Source organism: Balaenoptera acutorostrata, chromosome 9 (genome assembly GCF_949987535.1).
Source record: "Balaenoptera acutorostrata chromosome 9, mBalAcu1.1, whole genome shotgun sequence".
Lineage (NCBI taxonomy): Eukaryota > Metazoa > Chordata > Mammalia > Artiodactyla > Balaenopteridae > Balaenoptera > Balaenoptera acutorostrata.
In genome coordinates, this window is record NC_080072.1 from 62,179,740 (window position 1) to 62,197,107 (window position 17,368).

The 17,368-nt window shown below is 40.5% G+C and overlaps 1 long non-coding RNA gene across 2 annotated transcripts in view; it reads right to left on the bottom strand.

Annotated features, from left to right (window-relative positions):
• Positions 1 to 17,368, bottom strand: part of LOC103016637 (uncharacterized) — a 95,799-nt gene that overhangs the window by 64,485 nt on the left and 13,946 nt on the right. Inside the window, exon 4 of one of the 2 annotated variants that reach the window (XR_451465.2) lies at positions 11,330 to 11,489. The exons of the other annotated variant lie outside the window; for it this stretch is intronic. This is a non-coding gene — a long non-coding RNA (uncharacterized LOC103016637). The remainder of the gene's footprint in view (positions 1 to 11,329; positions 11,490 to 17,368) is intronic. 2 annotated transcript variants of the gene reach the window in all.

Consider the following 17,368-nt stretch of genomic DNA (forward strand, 5'->3'; position numbering starts at 1 on the left):
GCGTCTGGAGCCTGTGCTCCTCAACAAGAGAGGCCGCAACAGTGAGAGGCCCGCGCACCGCGATGAAGAGTGGCCCCCACTTGCCGCAACTAGAGAAAGCCCTCACACAGAAACGAAGACCCAACACAGCCAAAAATAAATAAATAAATAAATAAATAAATAAATAAAAATTAAAAAAAAAAAAAAAAAAAGAAAACAAGAATTTTATTTTCTACGGGATTGAACCAGAATGGTTCTAGTGTAGGGGATTCCATGTACCATGTAGAGTGAGCAATGACACACCATACTGAAAACAAAGGAATTAAATGAAATTCTACATTATGAATAATGAATAATGACCCTCAGCCTCATTTTCCAGTCAGTTTCTAGAATGTTTGCAGCAGGTCACATACTCCCCAGTCAGGAAATTGGAGTAGTCTTCTCTGAAGGGTTACTAGCAGAAGAGAAAAGACTGGGTGGATTTTCAATAAGCTTTTTATAATAGCTATCCAATCTTAAATATAAACTCACATCCAGCGTTCATCAAATATTTTGGCAATGCCTCCAACATGGATAATAGAGACCCCCCCAAAAAAAACATTAGGGGGAATAATCCCAGAGGAAACTAACAATGCAAAGAGCAAAAGTTCCATATAAATTATAATTCAGAGATAAAATAAGATTAATGATTAAAGAGATAGAAAATATTGCAACCATGAAACAAGAATTAGATGTTACAAAAAAAAGGGAGGGAGTAAATCAAAAATAAGAAAGCACTCTTAGAAATTTGTGGTAATATGTTTTTAAAAGTCAATAAAGGGATTGGAAGATAAAGTTAAGGAAATCTCCTAGGATGAACAAAAAGTCCAAGAAATGCTCAAAATTAAGCCTAGAGGAATTTCAGGGGAAAAAAATAGATAAAATGGGGGAGAAAATATTATCAAAGAAATAAAACATGTAAATGTTGTAGGACTGAAGGATATGTATTTCCAGATTAAAAGAATTCACTAAATGCCTAGTAAACAACGATAAGATCCACACCAAAGCACATTATTATACATTTTCAGAATATTAAAGGACTCTAAAGACAGATAAATGTGATGTACAAAAAATAAAGTCATAATAACATCAGACCTCTGATTAACAACACCAGAACTTGAAAAAAAAATGGAGCAATGCCCTTAAAAACCTGAGAAGGAATTATTTCCTAGTTAGAATTCTATACCGAATCCAATGATTCATCAAGCATGAGGACAGAATAACATTTTCAGACATACAATATCTTATGAAATTGCCTTTCAAGAAACTTTTCTCAAGGAACCACTAAATAATGTGCTCCATGAAAAACACAGAAGAAAATGATATCCAGAAACAGGGGATCCATCACAGGATAGAGTCAAAGAGAATTACCTGGATAGTGACAGAGAGAAGTATTACCACAGCCATATAGCAGGCTGGGTGGTGATGATCAGTTAAATTAGAACAGGAAAATGGAGAATTCCTGGAGAAGGAGGGGATGTTGCCAAGAAAAATCAGTGGACGTGATCAATTTTCTTATGTATTTGACGATGATAGGAGATGACAGATACTCTTGCTACTTTTTTTTAAAATTATTTATTTAATTTATTTATTTTTGGCTGCACTGGGTCTCTGTTGCTGCGCGTGGGCTTTCTCTAGTTGCGGTGAGCTGGGGCTACTCTTCATTGTGGTGCGCGGGCTTCTCATTGCGGTGCACGGGCTCTAGGCGCGCGGGCTTTAGTAGTTGTGTCTCGCGGGCTCTAAAGCACAGGCTCAGTAGTTGTGGCTCACAGGCTTAGTTGCTCTGCGGCATGTGGGATCTTCTTGGACCAGGGCTCAAACCCATGTCCCCTGCATTGGCAGGTGGATTCTTAACCACTGCACCACCAGAGAAGTCCCACTCTTGCTGCTTTGAATATCCTAATCTTATTCTTATTCTTACCTGACAGAGCATACCTCTCTCTGTGGAGGCTGAAAATGACAGACAGTTGCATCTCCCCTTTAACTACAGCAGGGACATGAGAGCCAATCTCAGCCAATGAGACATTAAGAGAAATCTACTCTTGGAATTCTAGGAAAGTCCCTCCTCACCTACATATTTTAAAAAGAGATAAAAGGAGAAAAAAGAAAAAGAGAGGAAGAAATTCTCTCCTGCCTGCCTTTGTTATATATGTGATATTTGGAGCTGCAGCAGCCATCTTACAACCATGAGGAGTCAAGCCTAAAAATAAAAAATCAACATGCTACGGTTGGCAGAGCAGAAATATGAAAAGCACCTGAATCCTCAATGATATCATAATGTCACTGAGTTAACCAACCCCAGAACTTCCTATCTCCAGACTTCTGTAAGAGTAAGATAATAAACCTATTTTGTTTAGGCTACTTTTAGTTGGGTATGGTGTTACTTTGCAATCAAAAGCATTCTAAATTCTATAAGAAGGTGTTCTCCTTCTGTTAATGTGTTTAGGGAAACATAAAGTGAAGTATACATAGAAAACTAAATCCCCCCCAAAATAAGGCAATTATTAACTTCAGGCAAAACAAAAAGCTGTACAAGAAATTTTAGTAAAATGTAGAGGAACTGTGAACAATATTCACATAATAATAGAATAATCATTGAAAATTTAACCAAACTGTGTTATCACTGTACTGAGATGACTGGGAAAGGGAAGAGGGGGAGCACCCCACGGGTGGAAAAGGTGTAAGTGTTCTATAAGTAATAGAGTTTTCAGGGCAAGCAGTTTTTTGAGGGGTAACACTTATGAAAGGTAAGAGGGAGAGAAAGTGGAATTGGACAAGGAAAGCCTATAGACTACAATGCAGATCTGAGACCTGTGAAAGGAAAGGAAAGAGGAAGCTGAACCCAGCTGGGAGGGCCTCAGACGGTTCATGGACCTGACAAAATTCTCTGCAAGCCCGGAGGGGACATCTGGAGTAAAGATGACTCAGTAAAGGAGTAATACACCAGGCAGAAATGGCTAGGCCTGTGCATCACCACTTTGCCCAGTCATCGGATGGAGTCACTTCCAGAAGAGCGTGGCCTCAGCTTAGAAGAGCAGGAAGCCTGAACACGTGAACACCTGAAGGCTGTCAGCTCAGTGTACTTGCAGCAGCTGGGCAATGAATCCTTTCTTGAAGAGGAATCTAAGCAGTGCATCTCCATGCCTGCCACATGAGATTATTTTGAAACATGTGGGTGCCTCATGGTTGCAAAATGGCTGATCCACTTCCAGCCATCACACCCCTATTCCAAAGGGACAAAGGGACTTTTCCTCAGGGCCTTTATGATTTTATACAGAAAGGGAATCCCTCCCCAGAAAAACATCTCATTACCCCAAACCAGATTACATGCTTACCCTTATACGACTCAGTGACCATGGGGAAGAAAATTACGATTTGTTTAGGATGATCATAATTTACCCATGGATCACATAGGCATCTACACTTACTGAGATGGAGGGCTCTTTGCCCAACACCTAAACAGATCATTGTTCTGCTAGCAGAAAAAGGAGGAAGCATGGCTTTGGGTGTAGAATGGACAAGATGCCTCATTTGATCCAAATATCCAGAACTGTCTAAGAAAACCACCAAACATTTGCTGTCATTCCCAACAACCTACGATTGTGTGTGTAACCGAGAAGGACCCTAAGAGACCTTCCCAAAATAGACCCCACCCATGTCCTCTGCCTGCCTTTTGTCTGTAGAAAAACTTTAGTCAAAGAATAAATTTAATCAGAGAAGTGAGAAAATGCAGAAAGAAAGGAAAACAGTCAAGCATGACAAAATAATAATACTTTAGCCATTAAACAAAGTCAAGGACCTTTAGTTCCTCCTCAAGGGCTAAAGATAATCTGAGCCATGTCCTTTGAGCTGTTTCACAGATACTGAAAGCCCCACCAGGTGGGAGAAGTTAACTGTATGCTGCCCACAAGCACGTAGACCCCAGACGCGTTGGAACCAGCAGGTTGATGATGCTGACTCCCCATTACCTCACCACCAGCCAATCAGAATGTCCACGAGCTGATCACGCCCTGCTCCTTGAACACTATAAGACTTCTCACTACCCCCTCCAGGGTGGGACACATAGTCTTGAAGGTATTAGCCCTCTGTGGCCCCCTTTGCCTGGCAAAACAATAAAAGCTACTCTTTTCTACTTCACCCAATGCTCTGTCTCCGCGCTTCTATTCAGCACGGGTCAACAGAGGCTGAGTTTCGGCAACAGGAGTAAGACTTCTAATTGGTATAAATAGAGAAAAAGAAATATTGTCTGGTTGTAAAATCTGACCTATAGCTGAAGCAATCTGTTACTGATCTAGACAGAGTCATCTTGCTGAAAAACTGCATATGATTTCACTCCTCTGACTGATGTAAAATATTTTTATTACTTTTTAAAGCTGTGTTCTCATGCTATAGTCCATAATTAATCTTTTAACATTTTATTTCATTTGTCTAAAATTAGTGATCTGTATTAATGGGAGTGAGGTTTCTTTTTGAGGTGATAAAAATGTTCTGGAATTAGATAGTGGTGATGGTTACACAACTTTGTGAATATACTAAAAACCACTGAACCGCACATTTTAAAGGGGTTAATTTTTATGGTATGTGAATTATATCTCAAAAACAAAAAATTAGTGGCATGCATGTGTGCTGAGTTCCCACTGAGAAGTTCTCCGATGTCAAAAGTTTGAGAAGGAGCCCCCTTAAGGTGATCTAGAGATGGGCACTAGCTCTCTGAAGCAATGGAGTCAGCAGGGAGGTAGTACACCTGCATTGCCTGATTTTCCAGCCAGTTTCACAGACTGTGAAGAGACCCTGATTCATGCAGGCTGTTAAAGCTGTTCTGCATAACGCTGAAACAACCCGATCCCTTACCCAACCAATGAAAGTATCAATTTGCTCTCCGAAAATCCTCTCTTCTCAGAGCACAGCACTGTTCTGGCCCTAGGACTGCCAAGAAAATTTATGCACTATCTCACTCTCGAGGACCCCAACATCCAGTCTGTAACTGTGGGATGTATAAGGGGTCATGGCCACACAGAGGTCAGAGGTGACGGAAGGCTTCACACAGGCTTGAAGTCTGGGATGGAAACCGCCATGGGGGGAAGGGAGCAAAGAACATTTCAGGTGAGGACACAGCCAGGTCAGAATACACAGAGGTAGGAGACAGAATGTATTAGCAGAACTGTGAAATGTGTACATGGAATATGGTTTGCATGGGTGGGATTGGCAGGGGATGAGGCCGTGGTCAGAGAAGAGAGACCTGAATGCCATCCTAAAAAGTTTGGGCATTATTACATAAGCAGTGGGGGACTGATGAAGGACTCTAGCACCAAGAATGGTCAGTTCTTTATTTTAGAAAAATTATTTTATACATATATAGCATAGTATATATGTTTTTATATATAATTATTTACCTGTAGTGTATATATTTTAATTATATATATATAGAGAGAGACAGAGACAGAGAGTATTCTGTTGAATATGGAGTAAATATATATACATGCAATGGAATACTATTAAGTAATAAAATGGTACATAGTTCACAACATGGAATATAGCCAATATTTTATAATAACTATAAATAGAGTATAAACTTTAAAAATTCTGAATCACTATATTATATACCTGTAAGTTATATAATATTGTACAGCACCTACACTTCAATAAAATAAATTTTTTAACTGTCTTATAGTTTTTTAGTGAAGTATAGTTAATTTACATTGTTGTATTAGTTTCAAGTGTACAGCAAAGTGATTCAGTTATACATATATATATTCTTTTTCAGATTCTTTTCCATTATAGGTTATTGTAAGATATTGAGTGTAGTTTCCTATGCTATACAGTAGGTCTTTTTTGTTTATATATTTTATGTAAAGTAGTATGTATATGTTAATTCCAAACTCCTAATTTATCTCCCCCTACCCTCCACTATCCCCTTTGGTAACCATAAGTTTGTTTTCTATGTCTGTGAGTTTATTTCTGTTTTGTAAATAAGTTCATTTTTATCATTATTTTACATTCCACATATAAGCGATATCATATGATATTTGTATTTGTCTGACTTACTTCACTTAGTACAATAATCTCTAGGTCCATCCACGTTGCGACAAATGGCATTATTTCATTCTTTTTTATAGCTGAGTAATATTCCATTTTATATATATAGACATATATATATATATATATATATATATACACCACATCTTCTTTATCCATTTATCTGTCGATGGACATTTAGGTCACTTCCATGTCTCGGCTATTGTAAATAGTGCTGCTATGAATAAATAAAATTTTTTCATTAAAAAAATAAAAAACTACAAGCTACTGATGCAACAAGATGGATGAATCTCAAAAAAACTATGTTGGGCCCAATAAGCCAGCTGTAAAGGTGTGCATGTGGTATGATTCCATTTATATGAAATTGTAGAACAGGAAAACTAATTTATGGTGCTGGAAATCAGAACAGTGGCTGCCTGTGGGGGAAGGGATTGCCTGAAGGGGGGCACAAGGGATCTTTCTGTGGTGACAGGAACGTATATCTTCATTGAGGTGTTGTTTACATGGATGTGTGTGTTTGTCAAAACTCATGGAACTGTACACTTAAGATTTGTCAAGTCTGTGTCTGTAAATTATACATAAAAAACAAAAAGAAATCTCAATCAGGTGTGAGAATGAAGGATGGATCGGCAGAGAGCAAGGCTGAAGAAGATGCACCTGCCTTTCCATCGCCTTCTCTGTCATTACAGTTCATTCAGCGCCTGCTCAGTCACCCGGCCAGTCTGCTGCAGGCCCATACAGAGGGGTCCAGGATGGAGCTGAAGGGCTTGATTTCCAAAGAGCAATTGTGCCCCCTCCTTTCCCTGGAAATGAGGAAAATCACACCAGACCCTCCACGTGGAATCTTCTTTTGTTCAGATTTCATTCAAATACCTGATAGCTTACTCCTCAAGTTGAATCCATGTGGAGCAGTTCTATCAGAGCAGAGCAGGAGGCTGCTCTGAGCCCGAGAAAATGTTTACACCGAAATGTGACAAGTGCAGGCACCAGGGAGACCCAGGGCCTCAGGGAGGCTGGGTGACTTCAGCAGCCCCCAGTCCAATATCCAGTGTGCCAGACAGAAATGCTTAAAGACCTAGATCCTATTATATGAGGTTGAATTCATTCAATTAGACAGCTTACGCAGCTCCGATCAGCCGCAGGAACACTTCTCTGAGGAGTGCTAAAACAATGGCCCGGGGGGCAGCTGAAGTTTGCTTTCTCTTGTGTGAGGCCAGCTGGAGTTGCCAAGCACATGGCCACGCTGGGGAGGGCCAATACCACATAATTGCATTAAACCTGCCTGTTCTTTCCAGAAAGCACTTCCTGACCGCATGGAGTAGGAAATGAGTTAAGGGGGAGCTTTGGAGTCTTAGGACACCACACCTATCTTTCAATCCCCCCTCCCCCAACCCTTCAAGATCACTTTTATGGAAAGAGAATCTAAATTTAGACTGCCCTGCCTAGGGCTAGTTTTGCTATATTATGCTTGGTCGTCCCTCATTACTACAAAAGTGGCTTTTGTTGGCCATAGCATTTGGGGCAGCAGAAAATAGGTTAGAATAGATTTCTATACGGTAGAACTAGGGTATCACTAATTCCATTGCACTTTCTGAAGATCCTAGTCTGCCTGCAAAATCCACATTCAATGTTAACCTCTCTCTCAAAAAGCCCTTCCACGTCTCTGTTAACAACTCAGGCTGTCATTATGTCCCTCCCTCATGCTTCCCTGATACTTTACCTTTATCTCTTCTATGGGACTTCTTTATTCATCTGTCCATCCACTCAACAAGCATTTATTGAGCTCCCACCTTACACTGGAAGCAGTCCTGGGCACGTTCACATAACATTCATTTAAACCTCACAGCAACACTTTCAGGTAGTTAATATCGTCCCCCTTTCACTGACGACGCCTAAACTCACAGAGCTTAGGCAGTTTGCCGAAGGTCTAACAGCTGGTGCTGACAGTGTTTAGCTTCAAATCTAAATTTCCTATCCCCAAACTCAGACTTCCATGAATCAGCTATTTGTGTACTTGTCTATCTCTGTCACTTGATAAATATCTAATGGGACCTACTATGTGCTAGGCACCATCCTAAGCACCAGGGATACATACGTTAAGTCCTGGTCCTGAGAAGACAGACATGTTCCCAAGGATCTCTTTGAGTCTGACAGTCATGTCATTTATTTATTCAATAGGCAGACATTTGAGGAGCATCTGCTGTATCCTAGAGACACCATGCTCTGGGCCTGGAGAAACGGCACAGACATGCTGCTGTCCTCAGGAGGCACAAGCAGATCATCACCGGAGCACACAAGAGGGTGTGATTTGCTGTGTATGGCAAGTTTGGAGAAGGCTTCATAGAGAAGCCATTGAGTTGGACCATACAGTTTAAGGAGAGTTTTGATAGATTTTTTTTTTTTTTTTTTCAAAAACAGGGTAAGGCATCCTAGAGAGAAGTCTTCATGAGCCAGGGCATGGAGGTAGAAAACTGCAGGGTGGCGTCAGGGTAGTTTAAACAGCACTATGTGGCTGGAATGCGGGGTGTGACGCAGGGAGTAGAGGGACAAAAAATCGGAAAGGGTGCCTTGAAAGTTATGTAAAGGAGCTTAGACTTGATCTCAGGAAAATGGAGAGAACCACTGGAGATTTCTGAGCAGAGGAGCTTATTTATCTTTGTGTTCCATGGCGTGTGGCAAACTGCCTTGTTCCTGGTAGCAGTTTCTAGCATTTGTCACTTTCCTGGCACCAGAGAAGACTCTGGCCCCCAACATGATGTCATGCTCTGTTTACACAGGAAAAATAATGCCGATGCTCTTGCGTATAGCAGTTTTCTCGCCAGCCCCTCTGCCAAGTCATCCCAGGTCTGAGAGCAGTCGTTCTCTTTTATCCCAGGCCAAATCGCTGCCTCCGTGTCGTTGTCACTGTTACTGACCCTGTTTTTTCTCCTTGGAGAACGGAATTTGGTCCAGTGGAAGTAGTACTAGCTGGGGAGGCTTAAGGAACTGGGGTCCTGATCCCTGCTCTACAAGTACTTAGAGTGTAGCCTTTGCCTGCTGCCTTTCTGTGAAATGGATAGATGATTTCTACATTCCCCTCCAGACTTGAGTCTCTCATTTTAAATGTAGGGTCAACACACCTTCACCCAGGCCAGACGGTGGCTATATCTGCAAAATTCTGCTTTAACAGTGGCAGAATAATTTTCTATGTTTGCAGCCTGTTTTATCTTCTCTGTACTTTGTCTCACAACTCCACACTCCACCTCCTCCTTGCCCATTCTAGGAAGGTTTACAGGGGCGTTTGCACCTATGCCTCAAGAGAGATTTGTGTTGCTAAGCTAGAAGCAGAAGTTGCTAAAGAAAACTCTTTCTGCCAGTCTTCTTTGAAACCCTCAATGCACTGAGGATAAGAGGCCCCTTGTCCCAAATGGAGCCCAGAGAGAAAGGATTACTTTTCAGAAGAGAGAGGCAAGAATAGCAAAATTGAGAAGAATCTCTTTCTTAGGATAACCATAAAACCAATCTTGTGGAGGAGGATGTTTGTGAGAATAAAAGGTAACATTTATTAATTATTAACCTGGAATGGGAATTCCCTAGCGGTCTAATGGTTAGGACTCAGCACTTTCACTCCAGTGGGCCCGGGATTCGTTCCCTGGTTGGGGAACTAAGATCCCATAAGCCGCGTGGTGTGGCCAGAAAAAGAAACAAAAAATTACCCTGGAAGCATAAGCATAAACCAGGATGGTCCCAGCAAACTGTGTGTTGTAGTCAACCTACACCACCATTAAATTCAAAAAGAAACACAGCATCACGCCCGCACTGTCCTACAGACATCACTAATCAATCCCCACACTCCTTCCACTGAGCTCAGATGAGCCTAGAACCCTTCTGAACAAGTACTCCCGAGACTGCTAATCCATCAGTGTTGGCCCTTGAGTTGAAATCTCCTTATTACAGTTAATCTTGTAGTAGAAGCCAGACATAGTGGATACCATGATGCTCTGCGCAGATCCTCTCTGGGGGCCTGAGGAACCCATCCCTCAGCTGCTGAATCTATTGTCTGCTGATGGCTGACAGATGGACCCCTCACCAAGCATTGCCCACAGCTGAAGGACACTGCCTTGCCCCAGGTCTCGTCCTCTCCCAAGTGCACTGGAGACCAGTGACTGGTTGATGGAAGGATACAAAGGCCAGACCCCACCCCCCCCACCCCACTTCCTTCAATTTGAGTCCAGTCTGAAAGGCAATCCCAGCTCCAGAACTTTCTGTAAGATCAGCTGAGAGTGATGGCTTCCTTCTCCTTCCATTCAATCTTGACTTCCTCACTTCCCTACAGATGTATCTCCCAGGAGTCCTCCTCAATCAACCTCTACCCGCAACTCTCCATCTCAGGATCTGTTTGCAGGGATCCCTCTCCAAGAAACCAAACTACCTCTGTGCCATTAGTAAGAAGTAACCCCAAGGTTAACTTCCTAATTTGTACCTCAGTAACATAGGTCAATTGGCATATATTTCTTATTCTCACATTTAATTGACCTTAATTTAAAACCTGTCCCAGAAAATACAATGCCCCTTCAATACAATCAGATCACAATACAATCAGAAGAGTGCAAGTTCTCTCCTTCTCTAGTCTTTAGTGGAGGAAACAGGATCGCTATGTGGTTCCACGGCAGTAAAGTGGAACAAACATTTTTAGGGAGAGAGGAGACCTGGGTTTTAGTTCTGACTTTGCCACTGACACACTGTCATGTGAGCAAATCATTTCCTTTCTCTAGGTGGATCCTAAATCTACTTGTCTATAACATATAGGGTTTTTCAGAAAAATTATCCACTTGGAAATAAGGCAGAAAGGTGGGTCCCACATTCTTTCAATGTTATACAGGAACAAAGACCACTCAGAGATTGTCTGGAGGTATGAATCTCATTTCTCTCACAATTTGCTATTGATTGAAGGTCCCTGATTTAGTGAAATCACTTATTACCTGGTAGGGTTTTGTCTCATAGATATGCAAATAATTTCTGTCCATGGAACAGATAACCACAACGATTTATAACACAGTTTTTAATGTAACCCAGTAAATTTATCCTAATATTATATAATATATATCTGACTTTTCTAATGTTCTTTGAACCAATCATAACATCTTACTGGTTCCCTCACTAATTCATGAGTTCAACAGAATCTCTTACATGTGGTTCATTTTATATTTGTAGTGATTTTATCTTTTTAAAAATTATATGTCAACAGGCTTGATCTGAGCCATGGTACTGGAAGAAAACCAATCCACACACCCACCTTGAGAACTCAGGGATCATATGACGTTAATGTAACACAAGGCGTCAAGGACTCTTTTCTGCAGAAATCCTCTGGACCATATTACCCTTCAGAGAGTAGTCGGCAATACCAGAGTCTCCTGAGCCATCATCCCTTGATCACTGCGTGGCTGGGGTGGAGGCTGGGGAAAGAGCAGCACAGCCAAGGCTTAGTGACGGGGACTTCCCCAGGGTTTCCCAAGGTCTGAAGTTTATGAAAGTTATACATGGTCAGAGCTGGGATTCAAACCCAGGCCTGTCTAGCACAAAAAGCAGGCCTGTAACCACACTCCTTATACCTTCACGCCATGACTCATCAGCCTGTATCCCCAGTGTATATCACATATGCCTAGCACATAGGAGGAGCCCAACATATACCCCATGCAATTAAAATTTTTTACGTATACCTAGTGGCTAGAGCTTGGATATTTTCAAAGGACCAAATCAATTGATAAGCCTCACTTCAGAGCACTGGAAAAGACAAACACCTGGGAGCCAGACAGGCCTATGGTCTAGCCCATCATTGCCATTTCATGGCCACTTAGTAGTGTAACCTTGAACCAGAAATGAAAGCATGTGAGCCTCAGTTTCCTCCCCTGTCACAGGCAAGTAATCCTCATAGGCTTGTTATGAGGATTAAAGTAGAAAAAGGAATGTGAACACACTTAGCGCAGGACCTAGCAAAGGTGCCCCCACCCCCAGTCGTCTTTTGGTCTTTCCGTCCGCTCTCAGAAGACCCTGGAAGGCTATGAGACCTTGGCTGTGCTGCTGCCTCTACCGGCCCCCGCTCCAGCCACACAGTGATCAAGGGATGGGAAAATGCTCTGTTCAAACAGGTGTCACTGTTCTCAACCTACAGTCTCATTTCCTGATCGTGTCTTAATCTGCTCGTCGGTGGTGAAAGTTGATTTCTTGCACATTCTTATATCAGTGGGAATTTCTGCCCTTGGCTGACAGGCATTATGGGCTGGCTTTGACATACAGCCCTACAGGGCCTGAACAGCCCCTATTCTTTCCCAGTCCTGAAAGGGAGCTTTGTGCCAAGGATTCATTAAACTGCACTGCACAGCCCCTTCATAAATGGGGCTCAATAATGAACAGTCGATTTAACTGGAAAAGCTGCTGGAGCTGTTAAATTAAAGGGAAATAAAGTGCACTTTAGACTCAGTCTGCCAGAAGAAATGGTGACCTAAAAGGAAAATCTTCATTTTTATTGAATTGAAGTTTTTAAAAAAGTGTAAAATGTCCAGGAAACTTCCTTGTGACAGGCAATGAGACATAAAAGCGGAGAATGCACGCTTAAGATAGTGATGCTTTTTATTCACTAGCATTGCCCCAAAGTGAGTCTTGGGCTCTCAGAGAAAACAAACGATTGACCTAATTTTGGGAAGGAAATATGAAGAGACTCTGCAATATGCCACAAGAAGTGTTTTTTGTTTGTTTTGTTTTTTAATTTTTGAAATTATTTTGTTTAAGACCAGGCTTTCTCTTTCATTCTTGGGACATTTGAGGGACCAAGGGCCATTCTTTTCAGTTTTTCTGCTCTCTTTCAGGAATAAGGAATCTCTCCAGGAGGAGATCCAATTGTTTCTCCTCACACTACAGCTCAGAGTTATATTTGATTTGAGTATTGTGCTCTGACATCTAACTCAGCAGCCTCTCTCTTAGGTTTGAGATTTCAGCAGTATGCGTAAGTGCACCAAAGAACTTTCTCTTCAACTTCTTCTTCTGAGTTATATCACTTCTAAGCATGGTGAGATAGAACTTCTACTCACATATGCTGGAATGTTATGGTTTCCAATAACTCTCATGTGCAAGAAGTAAAAGCCACTGTGTTTTGGCAGATAAAATAACTATATGGTGGTCTAGCTTTTCTCTGCTAAACTGCTGTGAGCTGGGAATTATTCTTTACAAGATCCCCTTATCCTTCATGTTTTCAAATCTTTATACAGAATTGGCTCCTGGGTACATTATAGGCTTCCCTAGTCAAGGCCTGGTTTTCATCTTTAAGCATCGTTTTACCATAAAAAACGACAAAAGTCACTCATCACAGGGAATTTAAAGAGAAATCTGAAAGGCAATGTGAAATAAATAAAGGCCCACTTCCACCCTCATTGTTCAGGGTCACTGGAATCCAAACACAGATTTTCAGTTGCAAAGCTGTATAGAAAAGGCAAAACTTCCTTTCTAAGAAGTTTTATGCTCCCTTTCTGGAACCTACTTTATTTTTCATTTTGAATTCTAAGCCATCAATTTAATTTTTATAGGATTCTGCTTTGAGCAATTCAAAGCCGCCTTGAAAATATCCTGAAGTTGAAAAAAATAAATCTCTATATGTGCTCATTTTTAATAGTAACTATGGTGACCCACTAAATAGTATTGTTTTATTCTTCGTCCATCTACCACCAATGAGTCACGGTTGACCAATGTAAAGCATGGGCTCTCTACACCATGAAATTCTGGGTTCATAAAAAACTGCTGCCTGTGACAACTTCTGGGGAACTTTGCTCAGTGTGAGCCCCGACGGTTATTAGGGTCTACACCTGCATCAGAGCAAACAAAGTTTCATTCACTTTGCATAAAAGATTGCCAGAGTCCAAAATGGCTGTGCCATCCTGTGTGAGCCTGATTACATTTTGACATTTAGCAGTGCAGTAAATATTCATTAGAAAATACATATTAGAAGGGTCCAACTTTTACACATGGCACGAGTCACTCAAATACACTTTTCCAGTCATGACTTGTCCTACATAAACAATCATCAACCTACTCAAAAGACATTTAGCCTTAAATATGGGAGATAAGAGAACCTTCTGGATCTGACCACAGCCAGACCACAGTAAGGAAAATGTTAATATGTTACAACTTGTCTAAAGGAAAATGACCAGGAGAGTGATGCTGATCAAAATTAAAGCACAGGAGAAAGTACGCTTCTACAGGATTCAGAACATCCTTGAATTCTTCTATTTATTTTAAGAAATAAAATTTTATGTGCCTTTTTTCCTACCCGTGTGTAATCTTTCTGAGGAAAGGAAAAAGATGTCCTCAGTGCCTGACGGAAAGTATGACAGGTAGAGGTTTAAGAAATATTTGACAAGGGAGTAAAAAAAAAAGAAGAAAGAAAAGGGAAGAGAAAAAAGGGAATGTGAGACAATGAAAGGAAAATGTTAGCCCAGGGAAACTTAGAAATGACACAATAGCTTTCTTCACATATTTAAAGTATATCATTTAGAAAAGAGATTAAAATGTATTCTTTTAGAAACCCAATAATTTAACTGGGAGCTATGTATAAAAAGTTAAAAGATTTCTGGGTCCTGGATGAAAGGACCCTAGAAGTTGCTACCTCATCTAAAAAAGTAAAAAGCTGAAGAAAAACAAAACTGAAAAAATCAACAACTCTTTCTAGCTCCATAAGAGAACTGAGGTCACACGGCAAAACACTGCCCTCCAAACTGGAGAGACAGACAGACAAATACAGAGAAACACAACTTACTAGAACAGAAGCATCTATGGGAACCAGTGTTCGGGTAAGATGACCTGAACTGTAATTGACAAATTGCTGGAGGCTCAGTGTGAAAAAGTCGGAGAGATAAAAACTCCAGGGGCACACTGCCATCTTGGAATCCCCACAATTTTGTAAGTTTTACCTGTTGGAGTTCTACCCATCCTCACAGTGAATAGCAGAGAAAAATCCTGTTGTGCTTTCAGCAGGGGGAGGGGAGAAGGAGCCATCTTGAAATATGCCAGACCATTCTGTTCTGAACAAGGTCAGTTCTCAGAAGAAACTATTTAACCAGAGCCTAACCTACCTGGGGAAAGGAAATAACCTGAGAAGGACTTACGGAGCTTACAGTCCAGAGACATAGGCTCACTAAAAGACTGAGCCCTAATCATAGGTCTACAGAATGCTTCCCCTCCCCCTACCTCTCACCACCACATTACTAAAGTCCTACATACAGCAGTTCCTTTTACCCAGTACATCATGTCCAACTATCAAGAAAAATTATGAGGCATACTTAAAGGCAAAAAACACAGTTTGAAGAGACAAAGCAAGCCTCAGAACCAGACTCATATATGGCCAGACTCATATAACTCTGATATTGGAGTTATCAGACCAGGAATTTAAAACAACTAGGGACATATGCCAAGGGCTGTAATGGATAAAGTAGACAGCATGCAAGAACAGATGGACAATGTAAGCGAGAGATGGGACTTCTAAAGAAAAAAACAAAAAGAAATGCTAGAGATCCAAAACACTATAACAGAAATGAAGAATGCCTTTGATGGGCTTATTAGTAGACTGGACATGGCCTAGGAAAGAATCTCTAAGCTTGAGAATATCTCAGGAGAAACAACCAAAACTAAGAAACAAAGGAAAAAAACACTGAGGGAAAAAAACAGAACAGAATATCCAAAAACTGTGGAACAGTTATAAACGGTGTAAAATTAGTAATGAAAATAGCAGAAGGAGAAGAGAGAAAGGAACAGAAAAAATATGTGAAACAATAATTTCTGAGAATTTCTCCCAAATTAATGTTAGACACCATATAAAAGATTCAGAAAAAGCAGAGAAGAGCAAGCAGGATAAATGCCAAAAAAACCAGAAACAAACAAACAAACAAAAGCTACATGTAGGGATATAATTTTCAAACTACAGAAAATCAAAGATAAGGAAAAAATCCTAAAAGATGCCAGAGAGAAAAAAAACACCTTACCTATAGAGGAGCAAAGATAAAAATTACATCCAACTTCTCCTCAGAAATCATGAAAGCAAGAAGAGAGTAGAGGGAAATATTTAAAGTGTTGAGAGTAAAAAACACCACCAACCTAAAATTCTGTACCCTGTAAAATTATCCTTCAAAAGTGAAGGAGAAATAAATACATACAGTTTTTTAAATATCTTTATTGGAGTATAATTGCTTTACAATGTTGTGTTAGTTTCTGCCGTATAACAAAGTGAATCAGCTATACATATACATATGTCCCCATATCTCTTCCCTCTTGCATCTCCCTCCCACCCTCTCTATCCCACCCCTCTAGGTTGTCACAAAGCATCAAGCTGATCTCCCTGTACTATGCAGCTTCCCATTAGCCATCCATTTTACATTTGGTAGTGCATATATGCAAATGCTACTCTCTCACTTTGTCCCAGCTTCCCCTTCCCCCTCTGTGTCCTCAAGTCCATTCTCTATGTCTTCGTCTTTATTCCTGCCTTGCCACTAGTTTCATCAATACTGTATTTTAAACATCGCATATATGTGTGTTAGCATACGGTATTTGTTTTTCTCTTTCTGACTTACTTCACTCTGTATGACAGACTCTAGGTCCATCCACCTCATTACAAATAACTCAATTTCATTCCTTTTTATGGCTGAGTAATATTCCATTGTATATATGTGCCACATCTTCTTTAGCCATTCATCTGTCAATGGACACTTAGGTTGCTTCCATGTCCTGGCTATTGTAAATAGTGCTACAGTGAACATTGTGGTACATGTCTCTTTTTGAATTATGGTTCTCTCAGGGTATATGCCCAGTAATGGGATTGCTGGGTCATATGGTAGTTCTATTTTTAGTTTTTTAAGGAACTTCCATACTGTTCTCCATATGGCTGTATCAATTTACATTCCCACCAACAGTGCAGGAGGGTTCCCTTTTCTCCACACCCTCTTCAGCATTTATTGTTTGTAGATTTTTTGATAATGGCCGTTCTGACTGGTGTGAGGTGATACCTCATTGTGGTTTTGATTTGCATTTCCCTAATGATTACTGATGTTGAGCATCTTTTCATGTGACAAACAAATATTGAAGGAATTTGTTGCCAGTAGACCTGCCTTGCAAGAAATGTTAAAAAAAGTTTATTTAGAGAGAAAGAAAATAATATAGGCCAGAAACTCGGATCTACAAAAAGAAAGAAAAAGTGTTGAAGAAGGAATAAGTGCCGCTAAAATAAAACTTTAATTTTTCTTATTCTTAATTGACCTAACAGATGTTTGTTCAAAATAATAGTAGCAACAATGTA